Source organism: Cimex lectularius, unplaced genomic scaffold, assembly GCF_000648675.2.
Source record: "Cimex lectularius strain Harlan isolate CLEC.00 unplaced genomic scaffold, Clec_2.1 scaffold59, whole genome shotgun sequence".
Classification (NCBI taxonomy): domain Eukaryota; kingdom Metazoa; phylum Arthropoda; class Insecta; order Hemiptera; family Cimicidae; genus Cimex; species Cimex lectularius.
In genome coordinates this window covers 1,793,846-1,820,731 of record NW_019392794.1, presented here as the reverse complement: position 1 = coordinate 1,820,731, position 26,886 = coordinate 1,793,846, and the positions used below count along the sequence as shown (strand labels likewise).

The 26,886-nt window shown below is 36.7% G+C and overlaps 1 protein-coding gene across 9 annotated transcripts in view; it reads right to left on the bottom strand.

The window, feature by feature from the left end:
* Positions 1 to 26,886, bottom strand: part of LOC106661667 (lysine-specific demethylase 3A-like) — a 475,583-nt gene that overhangs the window by 292,223 nt on the left and 156,474 nt on the right. The gene's annotated exons all lie outside the window — the stretch shown is intronic.

Here is a 26,886-nt window from a genome sequence, read left to right as displayed (position 1 = left end):
AAATCAAGATTTGCCGATTGGGCTTAGCGACCAAATCCACTCACAGAGATAAACGAAGCGTAAGAAGAGAATTGTTTCCGACTGGATAATCTGAAAGGGCATTTGTCGCGGCGGGGCGGTGCTGCCGCGGCCGATTCGTTCCGTCGCGGGCAATCGGGATCGTGGATTTGTCTCGAACAGCTTTCGCATTGTTTTCTACATTTCTTTTTTTTTTCAATTCTTGATCAAACTGTCTTTTTTAAAAGAAAGAGGATAATCGATACGAAATGACAACGGTTTAAAATATTTCTTTGTGATATAAAAAGTAACCGAGTTATTTTATTTCACTATGTGCTTTAACTGAACAATTTCACATAAGTGAATAATTGAATTTTTATATCCATCTTTTTTGAAGAATTTCGTGGAAATCAAACTCCAAGTTGCGTTAATTACCAAGTGGACCTAAGCAATTTCCATCAGTCCCAGCCTGTATAGACTGGAGGTCGTATTTCATTCAGGTAGAACACAATGGGCTGCATATCGGCCCAGACAATGGTACATTAACCCTCTGGCCACTCCCTGATCGATGAGTGTCTCGACGGGCCGAGTGGTTCACCTCACCTGAAACCCGAAAGTTTCCCAACTTCAATTCCCGTCTATCATTTCACGTTTATTCCGCAGGACAATTAGATTGAAACTTTAGTTTATTTGTTTTAATGAGTATTCTTTTACCAAAAGTTCTGTGGCGATTGAGGTGTTTGGTACAAAACGGTTTTTCATTAAACTTTATAGTGAGACCGTGGATTCTCATAATTGAAAAGAGTGTTGTTTGAAAGAGGGTAGAGAAAAACAAATAGGCAAGTTTCAGACAGTATAAAAGAAACTGATTTTTGTATTCAGACTGTAGTATATACAATATAGACAGTAGTACTTGTGTGCTTGGTATGATATAATGATGTGGGAACACGGTAAAGAATTTGAACCTGCTTGATTATCATGACTCCATCATGACTTCTGTCCATGGTTGTGAGTTTACATAAAACAAATCGAACGTAAAGTAAGTGTGTCTCGTGCCTAATAAATGCTTTTCTTGGAACGGCGAACAAATAATCTACCATTATTATGTGTCCATTGACCACAGGAGATCAGCGCCGGTTAAGCCATCTCGCATCGAGGTGATGACCACGGGTCAAGGATTGTCCGAGACTAATGTTAATTAACAGTTGCTCTCGTGACTTTTTAAAACTAAATTTATGTACCCGAAGAGATAAGTATGAATGGGCCTAGAGGGTCCATGGTCCGAAAACCGGTTCTGGCCCCAGGCCTTGCAACCAAACCCATAATCAGGCCGGCATCTTTGATCTCCGATATGCCTTCAAATAAAATGCACTCCAGAAAGGAAACGCCCCGCTGAATTAATAACACTTAAACGCGGTTGACTTGTAGCCTTGGAACGGTCCAATTTATCTTCCTGTTAACGGTTTTCCAATTGTTTTCGAATAGCAATTTTGACATTTTGAATATTAAATATTTGTTTTAAAGGATTCCGACAGATTGGGAGGGGGTTCATTCTAATTCGTATTCTATCAGATCAATACAAATTAACTTATTTTCAAATCTATGGAAATTAAATGTTTGCCAAGATTGCACTTGGTAATCAGTCGCATTTCAAAGGTTATTGATAGCCAGAACTCCTGAACAAGTGAAAATTGACGGTAGACGTGGATAAGGCCCATGAGGTCGAGTTTTTTTTTATTACGTGGGCACTTTTAGAGGTTCAGTGTTTTCTTGATTTAAGCCCTTTTTCTAGAATTAAAGCGAATGTCCGTCCATTTGGAGTATGAAAATTACCATTATGAAAACAGTCAAAAATTAAGCGAAATTCAGCCTTTATCATAAAATAGCACTAACCGCGACACAGAAGAGAGACGGTTAGTGTCAAGTAGATAATGAAAGAGATAGGTGGATAGATAGATAGTTAGACGATAGATAGGTAGAGAGTGAGAGAGATGGAGACAGAGGGAGAGGGAGAGAGAAGGTAAAGAAGATAAGGTATAGAAGAAGAGAGGAAGATAGATAGATAAATAGTTAGAGAGAGAGAGATAAAACAATAAATATATTAAATTGAAAAAGAGAAAGAGAGAGAGAGATAGGACAGAAAAATAAAATGTATAGAAGAAAAAAAAATAGGCAGGCTTAATTGAAACAGAGAGAGAGAGAGAGAGAGAGAGAAAGAGAGTGAGAGAGAGTGAGAGAGAGAAAGAGAGTGAGAGAGAGAAAGAGAGTGAAAGAGAGAAAGAGAGAGAGAGAGAATTGATAAATAAATAGTTAGAGAGAAAGACGGGACAGAGAAATAAAAAGTATGGAAGATAAAAAATAGGAAGGCTTACAGAATGAATGAGAGTAAAATAAGAAAGAAATGTAGTGAGATTGAAAAATATATTCAATTGAAAGAAAGAGAGTGAGGCAGAGAGAGCTATTCCAAATTTAACATTCTTCTAAGTAAAATTAGACATTAAAAGCAATTGTAAAACAGAAAAGTGAGAAGATGCAGACCAACAATGACTTGTTTTGTTATTTTATTAGATAGACATCCATGGAACATATATAACATACAGCGATACAGCTAAATATCGGGGAAGGACCTTAGATGCCAAGCTTTGATGGAAAGAGCACATGAAGAAAAAAAATGACAGATTTAAGGTGTAGAGATGTATACTAGTTGGTAAGACGCAGCTCCAACGTTTCTATACAAATAAATTATTATTATAAAAACAAGTCGTAAAGCCTATGTGGAACTATAGCATTCAACTGTGGGATTGTACGAAACTCAGCAAAGTCGATACTATTATACATGCATTCCAAAAAATCCTTACGTCAAACGGTCAATGCACCTTGCAACCTTAAGATCTATGATATCATGGCAGAAATACAAGCATTTGCCGCCAAACAACTTGCAGGAAAGTAGAATGTTGAAAGCGTCAATTAAAGCGAGTTTAATGGCTTTATATTCTGTGCATATTAGCCAATGACAATGTTATTATGCGTGTTCGTTTTGGGGGGGAAGGGTAGCGGGAAAAAAAGGCCAGCCAGAGGCGACGGTGGGAATTGAACACGCGACGGTGGGAATTGAACACACGACCGCGGGGTCTACGAGTCGAGAGTCTCTCACGCTAACCACTCGGCTACCGCGGCCCCCAATCACTTTAGATTGCAAGAAGTAAAACTTTAGATACTAATAATAATAGATAATAGCAGACAAACTGATGAATATAAAGGTTCTCAAGCTACCTCTTGCTTTAAATGGTCGATTTTGACCCCCTCGAAATATAGTAGGGTCTATTATTATATCGAAATTTGCAACGCTGGATGGGGAAATTCAAAAACAAAGAAACGTTTAAGTCTCACGAATCCTGAATGGAAATTGCCAGTGTGCATTTTTTGAAAAGCGAAAACTTGGGCAAACTGTGGCATTGTCTGCTGCGTTAGGACAATGGGTCGGTATGTTGATGCCCGCAAGTTGTGACACTTTCATGGCCCGCTGTTAAGACTTGGTTAATTGTCGAGTTAGGGCGGAGAACAACGGCCGGAGTAAGACAGTTACATCGGTTATCTCGGCAACTGGATATAATGGACTTGGGGACAATTGAACGGAGGCAAACTTTACCTCGCATCAAATTAAACTACAGTTCTCAACTCAATTGTCCCCCCGTTCACTGACGTTTTGAACCATCCTCATTCCTGAAATTGCACTTTTCCCAACTGATAAGTGCAACCTTTCTTCAAGAATGTTATTGATATATGTTTACTTCACGAGTTATTCCCTTAAATCCAAATATATTTTAAACAAATCTTGAATTTACCGGGTTTTTATAACCTAACAAAAACTCGGGTTGTAAGAATTTTCTTTTTTTTAAATCCGTCCCACATGGGTTGTTTTACGGAGGGGTGAGAAAACTCACGTAGACGATATGGGACTTTGGGATTGAACCTGAGTTATGTGTAGTTCGTGGTCCATTTAGAGGCCCGTCGTAAATCAACCGGGTCGCCAAGGGCCCGAATTTATTCAAACGTAATATTTACCCTTTTCCCTAAGCTTTAACCATGCTTTTTTCCCAGGAACACCTTCAAACTGACTTGGTCACTTTGGCGGCCAATATTTATTAACGTGAAATACAATGAATTTCCCGGAAGCAAAAGCCTATCGACACTAGTTAACGTAAGCAGGGTAATGCAAGACACACTCTCTTTGTGAAATGAATAGACACATATAACCGATAGAAAAAGAAAGAGAGAATACGATGATGAAGAGATATACAATAGAAGAAGAAAAAGATATTAAGAAGGATATAGTCAAATAAATAGATACATAAAGATAGAAAAAGTGATAGATATAGGTAGCTAGATATATATACAGGTGGGGAGAAAGAGAGAGAGAGAAAGAGAGAGAGAGAGAGAGAGAGAGAGAGAAAGAGAGAGAGAGAGAGAGAGGAGAGAGAGAGGGAGAGAGAGAAAGAGAGAGAGAGANAGAGAGAGAGAGAGAGAGAGAGAGAGAGAGAGAGAGAGAGAGAGAGAGAGAGAGAGAGAGAGAGAGAGAGGACAGATAAATAAAAAGTAGGTAAGATAAAAAATAGGCAGGCTTACGGAATGAACGAGAGAAAAATAAGAAAGAAATGTAATGAGAGAAAGTGTGAGTGAGATAGCGACTGGGTCGGTCGAAGGAATTGAGTGAGAGTGAAAAAGAGAAAGAAAGTGAGAAGGAGAGAAAATGCATGATTTGGGAGACGTTAAGAGTGAGAGAGTGTGTGAAAGAAAAGGACAGATATCATTTTATAAAAAGTTAATCTATTTATGTAAGGTTTTGGTTGAAATGAAAAAACCATTGTCACGAGCGGGATTCGAACCCACGACCTTCAGCTCAATACGCCGCTGCTCTAACCTCTAACTCGAGCTATCGTGACTTCGATCCACTCGGACACCAACTCCCCATCTCAACCTACAACCTTTCGAACTTTCCCTCCTTTTTGCCATTTTTCAAATGTCGTCATCAGGATTCGATTCTCGGCTGACATATGAAGTGGCCACGGGAGCTGTTAGGGAAGTTATACTTCTTTGACTATTAAATCCATTATATTTAGTGTATTTAGTTATTTTTACCTTTCGAATTTTTCCTTCTTTTTGCAATGCTTATTTTCACCATTCCATTTCAACCAAAATCTTGCATAAAATAGATTAATTAATTGAAAGATGTAATTTGGTCCATCAGACCACTAAATATAATGGATTATAGAAAGTACTTACACACATGTGTTGTAACTGTTTCAAAGATTATGAATTAATCAGGTATGTTGAAAGAGTAGCCTAGAATGAGGCAGAAAGAAGAGTGGAGGATAAAACAAGATATAGTGAGGTAAGCATTTAATCTTGTGCATCTATCATCGAGAAGAGGCGGACAAGAAAGTTTTAATATAATCTTGTCATGCCGTTTCTACTTTCGGGATGAAACAAATCGTAACAGACTGTAACGTTTTGTCTCGGTATTACTTCAAGGGGAAGGTCTAGGAGATATTTTTTTGTATTTATGCCTGTTGGTTGGCATATGTAAAGTACTAGTAACGTGAAGAGTAAGCAATGAGCATAATAAATGCTTTGGTGACGGGATTTTTTAATCAGATTAAATTCAAAGTCAAGAGATGTTTTGAAACAGTACGCATCTTGCAACACAAGGGAGTTGTAAATATTTACTAGACTCGTAGGACTTCAAATTTACGACGGCTTTCAACGGCTTATCCGAACGGGCTCCCACGTAAGTCTAGTGGGACGGTTTCATTGTTGCCAAACGTTTTATAAATAAGGTTACCGGTCCGTCGATCAATCCTAGGCTCTCGGTGTAAATCGTCGACAATAGAGCCGTCGGTAATTGGCGGTCGTGGATAAATTACGGCAGAGTTGCATGTGGCCGAGTGGGCCTATCTCACGGCTATCACGGTCCTCATCCTCGTGGCTCAATTTATCATCATCTCTCCTGGCCTGGCCGTCCATCCGAATCGTCCCTAACAATCGTTTCACACGACTGTTTCGGCGTGCAACGTGTGCTTTAAAATTGTTTTTGCCAGAACCCAAATAAAGCGAATTTGAACTATAATTTGCACCGATGACGATAGCTTGATCGAACGACTAAGGTTAACTACATATCTGTTCGACATCCCTCTCCCCTACAAAAATAATAATAATTATTACTATCATAGTCTAAACCTTTTGATATCACCTACTAGGAGTTAATTGGATAAAATTACAGATCGGTCGAAACCGAGAATCCAGTTGGACCTAGCGTCTAAATTATATCTCCTTCCTTGTGTATTATAATAATCACGTATTATAATCTAAAATAAGATTATAATATTCAATTAGATTAATTATTTTACAACGATCCATGGCAGAATATTTTTAATTAATTCTCGCTTTTGAGCTCGATTATCGACATCATCCGTACGTAGAAATTGTTTAGAGTGCGGAATAATTACGGAAATATAAATTATAAATGTTTAACCCTCCAAACTGTTGGAAAGGTCACGGTTTGATTACGCCGTCAATATTGATCATTACTGGTCCGCAACTGTTTTTGTATAGAGTTATTATTGGAACGAATAGTACACACTAAACCCACGAGTTCAACTGGTCAAATTAGATAAAACTAGGGGATAAAAGTGACATTTTTATGCAACTAGTTCTGTTGTGTTATTGAATAATTACCAACTCTAGTCCGTATATTAGCTATTTACCAGACACTTTTCTATTCAACATATAACAATATTATTAATGTAATAAAATCAAAACAATATGATCATATCGAACAAAATTTCGTTTATAAGCAATTAACAATTTCGTTTGTTATTACTTTTTTATACCAATTATTATTATTACCAAAAAGTGTATGTTACCCTTATGAGAAAGCTTAAAAATGGGATGATAGGTCGTAAAAATACGTCGAATGAAGTTAATCACGACCGGTCTTTAAGGAATAAAGTTTAAGTTGTGAAAGGTTGCTGTAACATGAAAAGTGAAATATATCGAAAATAATGAAGAATCGGGACTTTTTAGTCCTTTTTGACAAGTAGGATAACCTTCTAAAGTATTGATGTATGTACTGGAGACACTCTGTATAGTAAATACTGTCAAAATTTGAAGAAAGAGGTTCAACTGCTGGAGATTCATTCAGTACAGCATGTTTTTGGACGAAGAAGAAGAAATAAGGAGTTCTGGTTCACTACAGCTAAACCTATACTGATTTCAAACCTACATTCGGTATTAACAAATCTTTAGAATTGATAAAAGCGTTAAAGAATATAAATATAACAAATTTATTTACAAATATCCCTGCTAAAGAACGTACTAAATTATTAAAACAAACTCTATTAAAGATTAAAAAATGATATAATAGACCTTTTAAATATATGTCTACTTTCTAATTTTTGCAAATGTAATAATAACTTTTATGAAATGAAACGTGATGAAATTATATCAATATTTTAAAGAACACAAATCTAAGAAAAAAAGATATATATGTTGACGATACAATAGTTTATGTATATAAAGATGATACAGAAAAAGTTTTACAAGATTTTCATAAGAAATAATGGTCAAATTACAATAGTAATTAATTCTAATGATGCTAAAATTGAGTCGATTTTAGCATTAGAAATATCGACCACTTTTTCACTCACGAACACTGGATCAAGATACGTCTTAGAGAATAAAGCAAATTTCAGTTATTACTGCCAAGCTTTCGACCGTTATAGTCCTTGACAATGTTGGGACTGAGTCCGTCATCAAGGAAATATGAGATCGCCTGTAAAAAATTTAAATCTGTGACACATTTATGATTGTTTTATTCTGATGATGACCTTAAAATAGGTCGAAATCTTGGCAGTAATAACTGAATTTTGCTTTCTTCTTCACGAATATACATTGATCCAGAGTGTTCTGGAATTGAGTAGATGTTCAGTTAAAAAAATTTAACGAATCCGACATTAATTAAAAATATTTGTTTAGTGGCCATACGTGACTGAATTAATTCATTCAATGAATTATCCTTTTTATCTAAGTTTTTTTGTTGAGGCGAAGAACTAGTGTCACGAGCGGGATTCGAACCCACGACCCTCAGCTAAATTAGGCTAAAGACAAAGGTCGAAATTAATTATGGTCAAAATTAGAAACTAACTTATCGTAAAAAATCAAGAACGTAATCTGGAACAATAGTTTTCTAGACCCGGCCTGGTCGGTGCAATCTCGCTTTCATTTTTTTAAGAGCAAGCTTTCATTCAGTGGATGGCTTTTATTGTTACTAATTAAAGATTATTTATACAGATGTCTTCTACCATCTTGTTTTTTGTAAAATATTTGATACTAACAGTTCAGCTGTTAAGCTGCATTGATTTTGTAGTATGAATCTGCTTAATATTATGTTACGAAGGATTGTTTTTCCTTTAGTATACTGTAAATTTTTCAGATTTTTTTTTTATGAGCAACAAGTTATTTATAGTCAACCGAATGATAATTAATCTAATGTCATTTACACGATTTTGATTACCACGGTAAGTGGGCGAGAGTTAATAGCTCTTCTGGCCGAAAATGGAAAGGTGAATTATTCATGGATTTCCAAATTTGATATTTTACCATTTTTCACATGGGCGTCCCCTTATAACAAAACAGTACCTTTATAAAATTAGGCACCTGGCGAAATTCCTCGGCACGCCCCGAATAATTGACGGGGTCAATATTCGGTCTTACGCGGCCGCACGCCTTGTATTGGATTCCCATTTAGAACGGTCGCATAATAAACGGGCTCCCGGGATCGGAGGGTGGTTGGAATGAATAATGGATTCGGGTAAATATTACATCCTCGTCCCCCCCCCCCAAGACACCCCCGGACGACTGTTCCGCCCCCGGCCAAACGCGCATAGAGGCCGACTCTATTTTCCCAACCCCTTTTGAAATATGAATTGCAGTATCGATTTGCCTTTGGCGAGCAAACAAACTGCACCCCGCGAAATGGCCTTGTAAAAGACCTTTGGGAATCATTTTAAAATTACAAAACGGGCAGTGCTTTTAATCTATCATTTAGAAATATTTCGGTCCGTTTTGTCATGCTCTTTACACCTCGTTATAACGCGAATTTAAATCGATAATCATTCGCAAAATGGCAACCAATTACTTAAATTTAGCAAACGAAACCGATTAATAAAATTGCACATACGGCAAAGTTTGACTTGTCAAGTAGGCACTCATTTAGTGTCAAAGAAGTAATTTTGAAAAAAGCTTTCTAACTTTTTAATTATAAATAAATGAATTTTTGGGTTTTGATTTTTCGTCCTCCCTGGTGGTTGGGAGACACTACCTCAATCGATATTTTTTTAAATCAGAGTGATAAGTTTTGTATAAAAATATATATAGTACCCCTACAAGTATACCAGAAACTCGGCTAATCCTACCTCCACTGGAAACATTCATTTTTCAAAGAGAAGCTAGGGAAAGCTCATTTAAGCTCCAAAACTATCAAATTATGCTAAACTATTCGGGCACACAACCATAATTAATAAAGTCAGACACCCATTCTTAGAAATGGGACTTCCTAGATGATCCCGGAAACATTTTTACAACATTTTATAAAGTCTAAAAAGACTATAAAGGAGACGAAGAACTCAGAAGAGTTTCAGGTACAATGATATTGTACACAGAAGAACACTTCTGTCTTTCAGACAGAAATACATGCCATCGGTGTTTGTGCACTGGAAAATAAAAGAGGTTATACTGGCAAAAAATCCATATCAGATTGGATAGCCAAGCAACTATTAAAAGCGTGTCAAAAAATCACATCAAAATTAGTCAGTGAATGCCTCCAAAATCTCCAAAACCTGGGGAAACCCAACAACCTGATGATATCTTTGGTGCCAGGACACAAAGGAATTTTGCATAACCAAAAATCAGACACACTAGCCAGAGGAGGATCTACAAGACCATCAAAGGCCCTGAACCTTCACGTGGGATAACGAAAACAAATACAGAATCTTCCATCACAGAATGGATCCAAGCAAAACAAAAGGAGAAATGGATAAACTCTGGGGACGCTAGATGTAAACTTATGCTAAAACAACCCTCACCAAGCAAAAACGCACTGCTGCAGTTGGAGAGGCCCAGACTCAGGAAAGAAAGGACTATTAACCTGACTAACTGGCATCTAAAAAAACATAACATGGATATATATATTCGATGATCCCATTTACAGATTATGTCATGAGGAGGAAGAAACAGCCACCCATCTTCGAATGCGAAGCAACGGCTTAATCTAGCCTACAAACAAAAAACCTAGGGAATGAAGGTTGTAGCAGCCTGATAGTTTTGAGAAGTAGGATTGAGTCGATTGCACTGAACTAGGTAACTAGGAAGGTACAATAAGCCAGCTGCAGTGCCTGGGGAGCAGAAACCCAGCTTCTTTGTATACATCACCATCACCATTTTAGCATAAAAATGCATCCATCCAAAATTTGTTGGACGTTCATAAAAATAAATTTCTATCAGATTCTGTCCGCGAGTTCTCTATTTTGGGGATCAGAGGATTTTAAGTACAATAGAAACAGTTGTCTAATGAATAATATCTCACAGGTTCGAATTAGAGACTAAGGGGTGCTTTTTGGGGATTAAAAAATAAAAGGCGCCAATAGCTGAGCCTTCCCGGTTCTTCCCGTTTCGACAAATCTTTCTTTATTGTTTTTTAATAAATGCCAGCCCTTTGTACCGGACCGAGTGCAGATGGTGTAATTACTAGAGCTGACACTTGTATTCGAACAATCGTGACTATGGCAGGGGCGAAATAAAATGAAAAACGCCTGGGGGGCAGGAGTCGCCGAGGAGAGAAACGTTTGTGACATATTAAATTAAAGTTTTCTTTGTCGTCGGACGGCGCCCCCGTTAATTACCCAACTCCGCCTAGAACTGGGCATAAAAATATAATTTGTTACTGAGACACATATATATTTTTTTAAATTTGAGATTTGTTTCCTGGAAGGAAACTATGTTCCTTTTTTCTTTTTTGTCAAGTTCATTCATGTTCATAATATGTCTCTCTTATTAAAACCACAAATATTTGAATTATTTTGTAAAGACTATACTGCCATCTAGAATTGATCAGACCAGAAATCCATAAGCATTGAATCATATTAGCCATAAATACTGTTCGTAGTAGAACGTTCAATAAATAAATATTCAAATCAGCCAAAAGATCGATAAAATAAAAACGACCGATCTGTACAGGGTGTTCGTGTAACAAACTTTGCCAGTAGATTCTACATTGAAAATGGAGCCAAAAAGTCCTAATTAACAAGGGTCCGAATATCAGTAGTTTCGGAGTTATTCCACTTTTTCTGATTTTTTCAATTTTTTATCATCCACGGTTTTTTCCTTTCCTCCATCAATTTCTATTAAAAAAGCAATTGCACCATGAAAAAGGATATTAAATGGAGTACATTTTCTGAAATTTGCTGGTCTCTAGGTTTAGAAATAGTTGTTTAGAATTAACATACATTTTTCAACTTTGAAAAAAATTAAAATATTTTTCAAAATTCCCGCTACTAAAACGCTATTTCACGATCGTTTACAAGTTTAATAATGATCACACCTTATTGGAAATTTAACGTAGTTTTAAACGGTATCAACGGATTTGTCCATAACCTTACTCTATCAACGGATTTGTCCAAAATCTTTTAGTTTTGAAGTTATAATTGTTTATTTGAAGCGAGGTCGTGAAACCTTAAAAAATCAGAAAAAGTGGAATAACTTCGAAACTGCTGAGAGTCGGACCATGTTGATTAGGACTTTTTTGTTCCATTTTGAATGTAGAATCTACTGGCGAAGTTTGTAAAACGAGTAGCCGAACACCCTGTATAAGGGAATTCTATTAAAATTGGTATCCGTCCTAATAAAGTCTCAGCTACATGATGATGATGAGGAGGATACTAGGTAGTGGGGGTTTAGTATTCTTAAAGCACTGCAGCCTTCTGTTTTAACACACCATGTACCTTCAAGTTCAATTTATTTCATCCTTTTTTTAAGAAGTAAAAGGTCAAGGACTGCCATTGCTGCAATGTTTTCACCGAATCTTCGTACCGTAGGTTATGTATCCATTGAGCAGTTGTTTCACATTCTAAGATAATTTGTATGGCAGTTTTATCTTCCTCATTGCATAACCTACCAATGGAGTCATCATTGAATATACCCGTTTAGGTGGGCTTCTCCGAGGCCATTGAACGCTTTACGTCCTTATCGATCTCTGAGTTTTACCCTGTCTAACTGTATTAATGTGTTGGCCAGTTTTGGCGATGGTTCTTTAATGTATTTATTATGCCTAGTACATCAGGGATTCATCCATTTCACTTCTTTTTTTTTCTTTTCTTCTGACCGATTGTGAGATGGATAAGTCTTCAACACTTCAACGTGGAAAATGAGTCATCAATACAAAAGTCTTTCATGGCCAAAAAAGCTCTACAAAATAGTATCATTCCTTTTTTTTTTTTTTTTTTTGCGTGAGAGATACGAGAAAATAACAATCCCACGATTTCTGGAAAGGTTGAGGTTGCCTGCTAATTTTAGCTGTTTATCACCTAAACTATTTGGAAATTAGATAGGTTAACGAGTTTAAATATACTTCTCCAAACGTAAGAGAGCACTGTGAAACTAACGTCGATTATCATATCTCACAAACCTTCTATAAAGCATTACAAAGAATTTAAAACCATAGGAAGCTTTAGGAGGCCAAAAAATATGAGATATTCCATCTCGAATCCTTTAGTTAGTAGTTACTTATCAAACATCAGAATCGCCGAAAAAAAGGCAGAAGAAAGGTTTAAAAAAGCATCATAGTTTTATTAATAGATGTTGAACTTTTCTTACCCTAAGAACACTTTCTAAAACAAATACAAATATATATCAAATCCAACAAACATTTTAAAAACCTTTAATGCGATTGCGTGGTATAATATTATCCGGTTAGGCAACAGTTACTCCCTATATGTAAAACGGGGTCATCCATATATGATTAATAAAAAGCATTAAAAAAGTACTTCACATCACCATAGCCTAAACCAACGATATCAGGAAGAAATAAAATGCAATCCTATTTTCGTTGATTTATTAGATATCTGGGCGGTTTCCAACGTGATTTACTACCGTGTCAAATGAAAATGGCCAACCCGTACACACAATTAATAAAAACAAATAATACAAATAGACTATTTTCCGAACCGGGCAGACAACGATAAATCTCAGATTGAACAGAAAGACCGTCAGAATCACGGTGCATAATAACCACTTCTGTCAGTGAACAAAAAAAGGAAAATTGTGTTTTTTCAAAAGGATCACAATTAATATTCAGATCGGTTTCCCAGAAGAAAAAAAATAGAGTGGCACGATTTTCGTGAAAAGACGGAAAATGAGAAAGGATTTCCTGTTAATGTGACGTCAACCCTTGCAAAAATGCTTAATCTTATAATGGGCCTGGCTATTTTCGTCTCAATATCCATCACGCTAACTTTTTCCGAGCGACAGATGACACAGGATCAAGCCTTTTTTCGCCAGTGGAATCGTACGTTATTTTCTATAAATGCTATTGAAAATAATAATAACAATGTAAAATCGCGCTCGCGCGTAAAGCTAACCCACCCTTAATCCCAACCCTAACCTAACCCACCTAACCTGTTCCTAACCCGAACCGAACAGAATCGTAAACCTACCCCTTACCCGTCTCTATCTATAACTAATCCTTTCTTCACCATAATCCTAACTTTACCATAATCCTAACTCTAATCTTAACCTACCTTACCATTCCTAACGTAACTTATCCTAACATAACCTAACCCAACCCTTCCACACTTCACGTATGTTAAACATCCTCATCATGGGAATGGAATACGCAACATGCAGTTATAAACTGCAAGATCTCCAGAGGGTTGCGAGGTGATGGATCTGTAGTTTGATTTTTCCAATCATTTTGTTCAGTCTATTCTTGTTTGACTTGTTTGGTATGTTAATAAAGTCTGTTTTTCAGTTGATCTGACTGACAGTATCTATTTTTCCTTCATTACTTTGTCTATTACATACACACAAAACACACACATACACAAACATTGGCTCTCACTGTAAAATCAAATTCAAATCAATTGTAAAATCAAAGGCCAACGTCAAGAATTTTGAGAGTACAAAGTTTTCTCTCTGACCGAGGCGTGTTAAATTATTTTTGTACGTTAACCCTGGTCCCATGACCAGATTAAAAACCGTTCTGTTCCCCCTGGGGCTGAAAAGGAAAATAACGAGCAAAAGTAGGCTGTCCTGGGAGAACTAGGGCCAAAATAAAAAAGAGAACAGGGAGTTGGAAAGTTTTTAAACAACTTATGCGCTTCTGAAACCCTCGTAAGCTAGCCCCTACCCTACGAGGGAGCAACTTTGAAAAGAGCTTTTTAGGAAGTGAAAAGGGAAGTAAAGAGGGCTTGTTAAAAAGGAGTTAATTGACTTAAAACTTTTCCTCCTTCTTTTAAAAAGTCCGGGTTTGGCATCTGTTGACCCCCTCGGTATTATTTATAAAAGAATGTTTTAATTAATTGCGAGGAATCAAAACAACAAAAATTCTCTTTGGTTTTCTAATGGCATACAAGGACATGGTTTCTCTTTTCATATTTTCGATAAGACATTTAAGAAAATACATATCAGCCCAGACATTTCTCAAATTTAAACATTTTTAACATATTTAAATTTTTTAAATATAATTTTTTTTTCTTACGAGAACAAAACAGACATAAACCACTATCGGAAATCTAGACGTGTTTATTACCTTCCTTTTAATATGAAAGACAGAAACGAATTTGCCCTGAACATTTCTTGTTTATACATTTGTTCCAATTAATTTATTATATTAATATTCTGTAAATGTTTATTCAGATATCGTGAGATGCGGTCGGGTGTGATGTAGGTTTCAGAAAAACATTTTCTTTATCGTGCCAACGTTTCGATCTTTTATTGAGATCATCTTCAGAATTCAATAAAAGATCGAAACGTTGGCACGATAAAGAAAATGTTTTTCTGAAACCTACATCACACCCGACCGCATCTCACGATATCTGAATAACTGTCGATTAACGGTCACTAATCTCTACACAATTCTGTAAATGGTTAAGAGAGATTATTTTTTAAAATATAAATATGATTTATCGGGCAATTTGTAACACAACGAACGTAAAGCTTGTAATAGAAAGGCATGTTCCATAAATAAATCAAGAGTCCATTTTATGAAAAAGCAAATCTATAAACTTTGACCTTAGCCCTTAGATCGTACAACGCAGGCGGCCAACAAATCACGGTTTGTTATTCAGACAAAACAACTATTTTACTCGCTAGAAATAAAGAATGAATTTATGTGCCATCGAGATATGTTCAACCTGTTAGAGCGATAACGTTTCATTAATTTTACATTATAACATTGAACACAGTTTTTCGTGCAATTTACGAGGACGTCCGACACAGCACGTATTAAACACCTTGACTGTACTCATATTATAGTTGAACCAATTTTTTTCCATATGGCAAAAGACCGTTTTGATCACGCGAGGAAATAAAAGTGCCTATCTGGTCTTCAGAAAACTAGCGTGAGATAGGGAAACACGTAAACAACGGTTTAGATTAGGACTGCATTCGAGGTCAGTGCAACCGGGTCACGACGGGAACACAACTCTTCCTCATTAGCCAAGATATAAATAAAAGGGGTGTAAACATTCCCAGCCACGAGAGATAACAAGGGGAAGACTTAATACGTATGCAATGTTTCCTAATTTCCAGGTATGTATTATCGACGGAATTGTAGTATAGAACTAATATAAGGAATAAAAATAAAAAATAATTAAAAAATAAAAAAATAAAATAAAAAAATAAAAAAATAAACTATAATTCCGAAGGAAAAATCCCGATTCCTTTTTTTTTCAGGATTCTTTCACCCAGCCTTTCACGCCTGCTGTTGAGCTATTAGCTATTAAACTGTACTGTGTTTAGTCAAGATGTAAATACTTAAAAGGCCGGCTTTAAGGAATTTTTCACGTCTCCTAAAAATAAACGGAGCATAAAAGAGTCTTTATCCTTTATTTGTTGGCGGAATAAGAAGAGAGAAGTCTTAATATGAAAAGGAAGGTCAACCGGTTATGGAAGACGGTTGAGCCTGCTTTGCGAGCCGACGGTTAAGCAAGCTGAATAATTTACTAGCTCGACTAATTTCACCGGCACAACACACAACGAACCGTGACCTGATTTGTGGGAATAATTATTTAGAAAAATTCCGCTTTCCGAGATCGCCGGATAGTGCGAAACAGGCCCCTCTCCCGGGGTGGTAGTATAAATTAGACATAATTACGTCGGTAATGGCCTCGGATTATTGCTTCGGCTGGTGGCTTTATCGCTCACCCGAAACCCTCTGTCACCAGGAACCTGCTAGGTCACGGACGACTGCTGCGAATGGCGAACACGACAATCTCACGTCCTACAATTTGACTGTCATTTTATCGTTATAAATTAACTTTGGGATCACCTAGTTTTACTCTTCCTGTTCAACGCACGCAGACCACACTTAAATATTGTTAATCTTTTAACGTATTTTTTATTATTATTTTTTAAAAAGTAGTGTTGCGGTGAGCATTGATTGAGATAGCAAATAGTTAGATAGATGTAGTGAGAGAGTGTAACAAGTGGGGTGGAATAAGAGAGAGAGACAGAGACAGACAGACAGACAGACAGAGAGACAGATAGAGACAGACAGACAGACATACAGAGAGAGACTTACAACTTCCTCGACCTCCTATAAGAAAGAAAATGTCAGGGGCAATACCATAATGGAAACGTGTGACACAAAAGAGCCATTTTTTTAATATCCATTGCAGTTCGGGAAGTAAGGATATTATCTCACACTCCAAAAGATCCACAAGATTTTCAAGAACATTAACGATTGTTGATTATTTACAAATTTATGGCCCAACTATTTCAAAGGAAAAGTAATTTTTGCAAATCGCCCTAATCGTAAAGTATAGAAGTCCTTCTCTTCCAGCTAAAAGCCATTGCTTTAAGTTTCAACCGGCCTCTGAGCGAGAAGGCAAATTGACGAGAGTTAAGCTACTCGGCCAAGTTTACTCGGAGGCAGTCAGGTTCCCCGAAGGCGGGAGTTATCCGGGAACTCGGTGTCGCATTAATAAAGCCAAGACTAATCCACCCCGTGGGCGGGAGGCGGGCGAGTCTCTCGCTTAATTAAGTTTTGCTTCTTCAACTTTAGATGAGCTTTCGAATATTGTTTTACGGCCCATAAACTCCCCGGGGCTCGGCGTCTTGTTCGTCCTGCCTTCGTCCTTTGTAAACTGTTAGTCTAACGCTTGTTTATTTCAACCTTCATCCGCTCCCAGAAATTAGTTTGAAACTAATTAGATCTGGAATGGGAGAGGTCCGTATCCTTGGCAGAGACACAAAGGGGGCGGATTTGCATCTCAGCGACAACGCCCGAGGCGTTACTCGGATACTTCATGAATTTTCAGCTTCATTAGTTCCTTGCCTTCGGTAATTCGAGAAAATCTGTTTAACTTAATAATTTGATATGATTTAACACAGTCAGTCAACGTTTTCTTTATGTCAGCGAGTTTATGTCAACGATTTCAAAAACTGTAAATACTATGACCTATAACCAGTTACACAACAAATAAACAAATAAAAATTGAAATAATGCTAAGCAAAACATAATTTAGGCAGTACTATGCAAGTATAGAAAGGAAGGATTAACACTTTACTTTTTGATCCGAAAAATGGTTGTGCCTTAATGTAACTGATGTAAAAGTTAAGTGGAATAATTCCTATCATGTATGAAGGCTTGACGTCCAAGTTACAGTTCTTAATTCAAACAATTCAAGAAAGTACCAGTACCAGGAGACTTAAGGATTTATCCCACATTAACAAATTAATTAATTATACAGTTGATATTACAAATAGTAACTTTGCGTTTTTTTTTGTTTTTTTTTTTAATTGACGACACGAATATTGTCTTATACACCTAAATTAATAAGTAACTATATTCACATAAATGATAGCATTTGATAATAAAAATTAGATAAGATAATAGTCATAAAGGGATAGGTGAGCCAAAGGTGCTACGCCCAAATTTTCAGTGGGCTTTTAAAACGTGCTTAGTAAAATAGCTGTTTCTATAAGGGACAGGTGGCCGCAGAAGCTCTTAAGCCAAAAGAACATAGTTTTTCGAGGCAATTTCAAAAAATTGTTTATAGCGGGCAAATTATCGCTTTAAGCTCCCTTTCAAAACTTTCCTTGTAAAATATATCTATCTGAAGTCATTTCTATCCTGCAGGTAATCTCTACGTATAAGCTTTTCTTGATCCCTAGGCCATTGATTTTTAATGTAAGTGAACATATATAATGCCAGACTTTTTTGTTTCCTCCACGCAAACAATTGATTTGCAGTTTCATTAAAAAAATTTTTACTCTTTAAAACTTAAAAGACTATTTAAAAATGTCAAACTTAATATGGACCTAAGAAAATTAAAATAAAACAAAAATGGCACTGCCAACACGACACACAATAATGACACATCTACACAGAATACAAACACTTTGAGCCCTGAAGATAATCTCAATAAAGATCGAAACGTTGGCATGATAAAGAAAATGCTTTTATAAACCTACGTCACACCAGACCGCATCTCACGATCTCCAAATAATTATTAACTAACGGTCACTAAACACCACACATAAGACAAAAAGCTACAGTGCTTGGGCATACCAAAACCCTGCTTCCCAGTGTCCTCTAATCATCATTATTGTTAACCCAACACTGGATTTATGTGGGTTAACACAATTATAACATTGCTTAATGGCTTTATTTCTTTAGAGAGGCCTTTGCTATAAGGGTACTTATTCAAACGATTCATTTATAATAATAATGAACATTTAGTTAAGTAATTTTGAAATTATTATTTTATTTTATTTTTATCTTTTATACTAACTATTAAAAATTTATGGTTGCGTTTATTCTATACAAAAAAAAAGATTTTGTATACTTCATGACAAACCGTTGGCCGAAGACGGACATGTTTGTTATTATTATATTGGTCTCTAAATTTAAAAAAATATATATTTCTATTTTTATTTATGTTCAAGTATGAAGGTAATAATGATATTATATATCAGTGCTCTAAATAAAATCAAAAGAGGTGGTGGGCGAAAAATGATGAAATATAGGCCCTTGGTTGCTTTTATTCATGTCTAGGGTTGGATTTACTTTATAATTTATTCAGGGACGAACAATCCATGATAAAGACAAAAGAATCGATTTCCCATCCCCCAATTTCACGGGGATTAAACGATAGGAGTAAAATCGGGCCAGAACGATTTATTCGATAAACCAGTTAAACCCAATGAAACTTCCGTCTAACAAGGCCGTGCCTGAAAACAAGTCGCGTCGTCGTGGGGCGAGGCAAAGTCACGTACAAAGTAGCCCTGTAATTGAGTAAATGTAAGCCGGAGTTGCCGGATCAATATTCCCAGGAGAGGGAGTGAGAGAGAGAAAGAGAGAGTGAGCAAAGGCCCTCTCCCAATGCTCCCGACATACCCGAGATGTCAAACTCAAGTACCAACTAGTGCCGAGTTAAAATAAACTCTGGGAGTGTTTTCGGTCCTAAACGGCAGGTTAATAAACCCTCCCTGCACGTTTCACGAAAGCGGCTCCCTTTTGAATAATCAATCTCCTGCCAAATCGACAATTCTCTATTTTTGATTAGTGGGGGAAAACTATCGATTGCCGGGCTGAAAGCTCAATTATAAATGATGTTTCATTACGGCAATCTCACGTCAGAGTGTATAGAATAGAAAACCCCAAATCGGTAAATTTTGTAACTCTCCCGAGTATCGCATGGCCGTCAGGGTTGCAACAAATGGCTATAACGCTGAGAAAATTATTTCTTCATGATGTTTTGATCAATCACTGTCAAAAGTATAACAGATAGGTGCGTCCCGGATCGTCCTGGCGGGCCGGGAACATGTAAAAACACGCCCCTTGGAGGATAACCGGTCGAGCTTTTGTTCTCGATCATAATCAGTCAAAATTACAACGGGCGAAAGTTAAATATAAATTGATTAAATATAATCTTTCAAGACGTAAATTCATATAAAACTTCCCTCATGTATTAAAAATTTCTAATAAACTATTATATTGAAAAATAATGTGTGTTGTACATACTAGACATGGCAGATGTGGCCATGTTTTAAAAGTTAATTTCATGAAATAAATATTGGAGAAGAGACTTTTTCCATCTAAAGTATTGTGAATAATCCAAGCAACACTACCAGATCTTAGGTCATGCCATGGGTGCATAAATCCCGAAAGATTCGCACTACAAAAAAAAAAAAAAAAAAATAAGATCTCGCCGGACTCAGGAGAAGAGAGTGTGTACCGTGTAGTAATAATAAATGTAATGTTTGAAGGTCATTAAGCCCGTATCCTTTATAAGTTATAACAAGAGAATGGGGATTTTACCATTATTACAGTTTAGGGATTAGTCTAACGAGGATAACCTTGGGATTAAATTAACCCACTCACTATGCTCTGCTACTTATGCAAATCGGTGGAATACTTATATGGAAGTTCAAACTGACAAGGCACATTTAAACGGAATAAATACTTAACAAGAAACTATTTATGTTGGTTCGGACCTTACAATTTAAGCGAAAAAAAGAATACTTAACAAAAATAAACACTGGACAATTTGTAATGAAAATAAGCAGCTTTTATACAAGGGTCGAGTTAAAGCATGAATGGAATAATATAATAGAAAAAATTGATGTATGACTATCCTGAAAGAAGTTTTATTGTCGACTGTTTGAACAAATATTTGGGTCCGTATGGTCTCACCAATCTCAAGGAGATGAATGCTAATGGATGTACATTTAAAAGAACACCATCGTTGATTAATATTAAGTGAAACCGGATAATTCGACTAAATAATTGATTATTTTCTTTTTCTTGAGATAGGGTTTGTACATATAATTTGAAGATTTCTACAGAACAACATCCGCGTGTTAGTCCAATAATCTTCATTGGAAATTGCCAGATTTGTCGGATGATCTGAAAAATATGAATATGGATGTAGCGACAATAGGCGGACCGGATTGATCAGATACGATCGAACGACAAAAGGTAATGATTTTGTTTTATAAGAGAAGAGACGTTGAACTATCCATTTTATTATTCGTGTGTCATTGTTGATTGATGGCTTTACATTGTTTTATAGTTAAGTTTAATTGTATTTTGTGTGTTGTGTTGCATAAATAAGCGGTTGAGTTGGCTGAACTTGAAGGGTTTTTTTTGCCAGGACGAGAGTGGGAGATAAAATGAAATTGTGGCAGGGGCGACCGGGGGTGAAAGGACTCACCTCTTCCGAGTATCCTTCCTTACAGGCGTCTTAAACCCAATAAAAACAATAAAATAAAAGAACAAAACAATAAACAGCGACACTTGATTATTTATTTCCCTCAACCGTAGCCGGGACGATGCACTTCACAGATCCGACGGCGTCCGTACTTGAAGGTCGAGCTGGGCTGCGAGTGAGGCGAGTGGCGGAGCGGGGCAGGGAAGCGGGCCGCCGTCCGGATCGGGAATCGTCGGGAGTCGCCGGCCTGCGGGGGCGGGGGTTTGGATTGCGATGGGGGTTGTCGGCAGGGGCGGAGGTGGGGCCGCACAACTGCTTTCAAGGTTCCCTCATCGATCACCGCCGCTCGATTCACCAGTCACGGATTTTGTTGGGCATGAGTGACGGCCTCGCACTCGGCCAAACATGACGCCCAACCCGCTTTTATGTGACCCATCCAACGGAACTCAGTGAAGCATAACCATCTATCTATACAAAACATTTTATTCAAACTAACTGCAAACAAGCTAAGACAATTTGAAAACACTGTACTAATAATAATTGTATCATGAGTAAAAGAAGAAACATTATTTATGATGCTTATACTTGTCCTTTCAACCATATTATAAGGATGAATGAATAGGTTTATTTTAAAATGAGTAGGATGGAAACTAGTGTGACGATCAATCACAGAAATCGTTCCAGCCATGTCCTTGGAATTTTAGATGACACCTCTAAAGGTAGCCTGCATGATGTGCAAGGTCCACAACGAAATTGATAAATGAAAATTACCTTATTAAATTATTAAAAATTATGAAACTAAGAGTGGTCTGTGGAACATATGTATGTCACTTGTGCCTGAGTGTTTGCGATCGTATTTGTGTAACCAAGTATGTAATCATCTTTAACTAGATTTAGCAGTTTTTTAGACCAGCACATTAAAGAAGTAATTGTAACGGAGTGGTACAGGTCAGGCATTATATCGACACTGATGATTTCCATCACCTGAAGAAGCACCACACATGATAAGACATATTCAACAAACAAGGAGCAATATCGGCTTCGTACCTGTAATTTGGATAGTACTATACTTATTTGGGATCATGTGTAAAGGAAGAAACATTATTTATGATGCTCATACTTGTCCTTTCAACCATATTATAAGAATGAATACTTTTATTTTCAAGTCAGTAGGATGGTAACTAGTGTGACGATCAATCACAGAAGTCGTCGTATAGAGAGTACAGTAACCGTGTAGCGAGAACCGTAGTTTTCACTTCGCCGGACATCCCGCACTTTTTTCCTTATGAGAGTTCGCAACAGCAGAGACATACAAACCTCTGCCCCAACCCAGGTGCCGGTGCTTTTGAAACAAAGCCCATTATAGAATCGGGTTCGAATGCAATGCAGTGCCGCTGAATTCGAACCCAGGACTCTACTTTAGTGTGACGAGCACCGTGTCGACGCGTTGTCAATGTACCAACGTTGATTTAGTTACTGGCAGAAAGATGACTGTTGAATAAATTCAAGATATACAAGAATACAGCTCCCTAAAAGATGCTGACATGGTACTGTGTCAGATTTCACATGGTGTTGAAACCCAATAATGAAAAATGTGAAAATGAAAACTGACCCATCACATGATAACATAGATACGACGACTACAACAAACATGTTTAACATAGTAGCGATGCGGATAGGTAATGACCTTTACCTTGAACCTCGCCGATCATATTGGACTCCCTCCTATTCTCGCTGGTTTGGCCTGTCAAACCCATTATTGCATTTTGGCTCACATCTCATTTATTACCAAAGTATAAAGGGACACGAGTGACCGAATAGCACATTGACCAACCACCAATTGTAAAACGCGTTATATCAGGACTGTAAATAATTTAACTTCAGGGTATTACAAATTGTATTTCCAATTACAAAAATAAACTCACCAATTTTATCCAAATTAAAGCAAAAAGGTTTTTAATTGACAACAAAGTAATCCTAAAACCCTATTATATAGGCAATGTTTCACGAAAAATTAATCTGTTGTTGAAGGTGACTGTAAATACTCCGTTATTTAAACTAACAGTCAAAGTCCACAGGGAAAGAAAGAGCTTGCTTGTGACAAGAAATGAAAAGCCAATTTGGTATAAAATAAAACGGAGACAATCTGAGAAGACAGAAGACTTAGCCTAAGTTGTACGGCCTGCCAGGCCAGGTAAAGTCCTTCCTCGAGACCAATTGTTTCAATGTCAAGTCAAAGGTTACCAACAATCCTTTTTACGTGCTACATTTTATAAGAGATCACACAAACATACAAGTAAATAATTCTTTGAAATTACAATTTGTTTAATGTCAGTATTAGGTGATTTTTGTGTTCTTAGTCTTTCTATTTGTAAACATCATGCTTATTGTTAGAAAATGTAAAACGCTAGATCTAACAAGAATTAGATCGATAATGATTATATGTAATAAAGCAGTTAGCGTAGGTTTTTAATTCTCTCGTTGTCGTACCGAATTTATGTCGCGAATAATTTTGATCAGCTTGAACATCCCTACACTAAGATTCATTCATATCAGGTGTGATTAAAAGCGAATATAGCACTGATAAATCTTTCTAATCTTGAAGCTACAGGGGAAGTATGATAAAGTAACCTCTAACCCCAAGGTATGTGAAAGAATCAACGCTTGATTTACTTTTTTTTAAAAATAATTGAAATGATAAATTCTTCTGAGAAGACACTGTATTTGTTATACTCCAAAGGTCGACGGGTTTAGCGAGAGAACGATTATCTGGCGAAGGGGATGATATAAGGATTTTTCTTTCATGTCTTTTCCACAGATGCCGAATCAAACTCGGATTATTAAATGTTTACTGCCGATTATAAAATGTTCCCTGATCTCCCGGAATCGCTTATGATCGGTCGAAAAATATCACATTTGATATATAAAAAGAGCAACGAGATCCGTGAAAATTCGAGTTCAATTCAACAAGGAAAAAGCGAAATGGAAAAACTTAAGAAAACAAACCACACTGTCAACTTGATTTGACTAAAGTTGTAGTAATTTATCAACAAAAATCACATTAAAATAATACTTCGTATGACGAAATAGGTCAATCAATAAAAATAGATTAGATCAAGAACAATGTTACAAGCTAATAATAAAAAATAAAATAAAAACACAAGACAATTATTGTCACTTTGCACATTATTTTCTAGGATAGAGAAATAATTAGGTAACTGGCAAGAAGAAAGTAAAAAGGCAGAATGCCAGTAAGAGAAGGATTGAGAAGGAAAAAAGAAAGTAAAGCGAGAGGAGGGAGGCAGAGAGAGAGTGAGAGGGGGAGAGGGAGAGAGTAGCTCATAAGAAACAGAGAGAGAGATAGAAAGATAGAGAGAGAGAGAGAGAGAAAGAGAGAGACAGAAAAAAGAGAAAGAGGGAGAGAGAGAATCAGAAAATGTTTGATTTTGTTTTGTTATAAATAAATAAAGGCCCATTATCATCGAGTATACATACATATTTTTTAATGAGGGTTCGCAACAGCAGAGGTTATATCAACCCTCGGAATGCCAGTGTTTTTCAACACAAACAAAAACATTTGTAAGTATGTTGGGTTTCAATGCAGGATTCGAACCCGGGACCTTCACCTTACAGCTATGAGCGCCATGTCAACACTCAACGCCTAAACCGTTCATTTTCCATTAGCGTGTAGATGTGTTGTCAACAACAATAATGTTTTGATACCACAAATTCTATTTGACTCGACAGAAAAAGTTGATTTTGTTGTAATTCTTCCCTGCTCAGACAGCCAATACGATTTGTGAGATCTCGAGTGGTCTGCAGGATGATGAACTTGTAATTTGGTCATTACAGACACACTGAATATGGCGAAATGCCGAAACGCGTTCGAAAGACCCAACGAGGATAGGATATCAGTAACGACCAAATTAAAATAAAATGTGACACTTTTATACACTCGAGACAAATCTCTACGGATTGTTTTCTCCTTGTTAGTCAGGATTACCATGTTATTCGCAAAAATAGCCGATTGGACGGAGCCGAATATAAAATTATAAAAAAAATAAAATATAATGAACAAAATAAAAATTATCGTACGGTAGGGGGATAACACATAAAAATAAAAAAAGCCATTGAAATATATTTGGCGATAATTGGAACAAGCGATAAGGAAAGATTTATCCCCAATAATCCAGCTTAACCTTTCTCTTACTGATCGGATTAATTTATGTTATTTCGGTTATTCCGTTCACTTCAATTAAGAAAATATCTAACATTGCAGGAATTGACTGGTTTTGATTGGTTAAGATTAATTGAGGGAATTTATAAGAAGAAGAAATATATCTTATTATGGGACAGGGTGTAGAATAATTAGAATAATACATAAGTTAAAGAAAAATTAACATTTTGACACAAAAAAACCTTGTCGTGGTGATCAACGTAATAACAACGGGCTTGTACATAATATATTTCACAATGCAATTTACACGAGGTTATTCATAATATTATGGTTCGAAATAAGAAAACAGAATATCGTAAAAAGGGACCAGATGTAAACAACATTCTGCGCATGAGCACGATACTTAATTAACTTAGAAAATATTTATAAGGGCACAAATCGACTTGGAGAATACCGGGGGCTTAGTAAAAGTGGAACTCTGAAAGTCCGGTGGGAGGAGGAATCAAATTAAAAAGGGCGTGCTCGAAAAAGGGACAACGATTACCCGATGCGAAAGGAATATTAAGCCATAATTCAATGTACACATCCGTTGTTTTAAACGCGAGAATACCCTTTGAGCTGTGGTGTGGATGAGAAAGAGCGAGTCCGGTCGGACCGGCTGGAGGGTGGGAGCCCTCGCATTAATAGTTAGTGCTCAAACATGCAAATTCCATCACATGGGCCCGAGCCTTGCATTATTCATATTGTTTCCCGGATAGCCTGGCCCGTTTGTTGGTAAATAATATTCGGGTGATCGGTGAAAACGGCTCGCCTAAAGTGGGCCATTCGTAGACTTCTTTAAGAGGAAACGCACAGACATAAACGAAAACAATTACTACTTATGAGTAGTAATTGTTTTAGTGAAGTGCAGATATGAAATCAGCATATAAATAATAAAGGTCGTTATCATTTTTATTTTAAAGAAGGTAATCATCACTTGGGGGGGGGGGGGTTCATGCATTTACTTTTATCTCAACATTGGTCTTTCAGATGATTAAAGCGAAGGCAATTAAAACATGGCCGAACTGAGGAACATAACCTTACAACGGATGGGTAAACAATTGGAGTCAAAGGTCACTATGCATGTACCTAACGGAAACTTTTTAGTATAGCCTTCTTCTTCTTTAGTAAGTTTGCGGAAGAATGTTCTTAACGCGGGTAGAAGAGAAGATATTCGCAAGGATT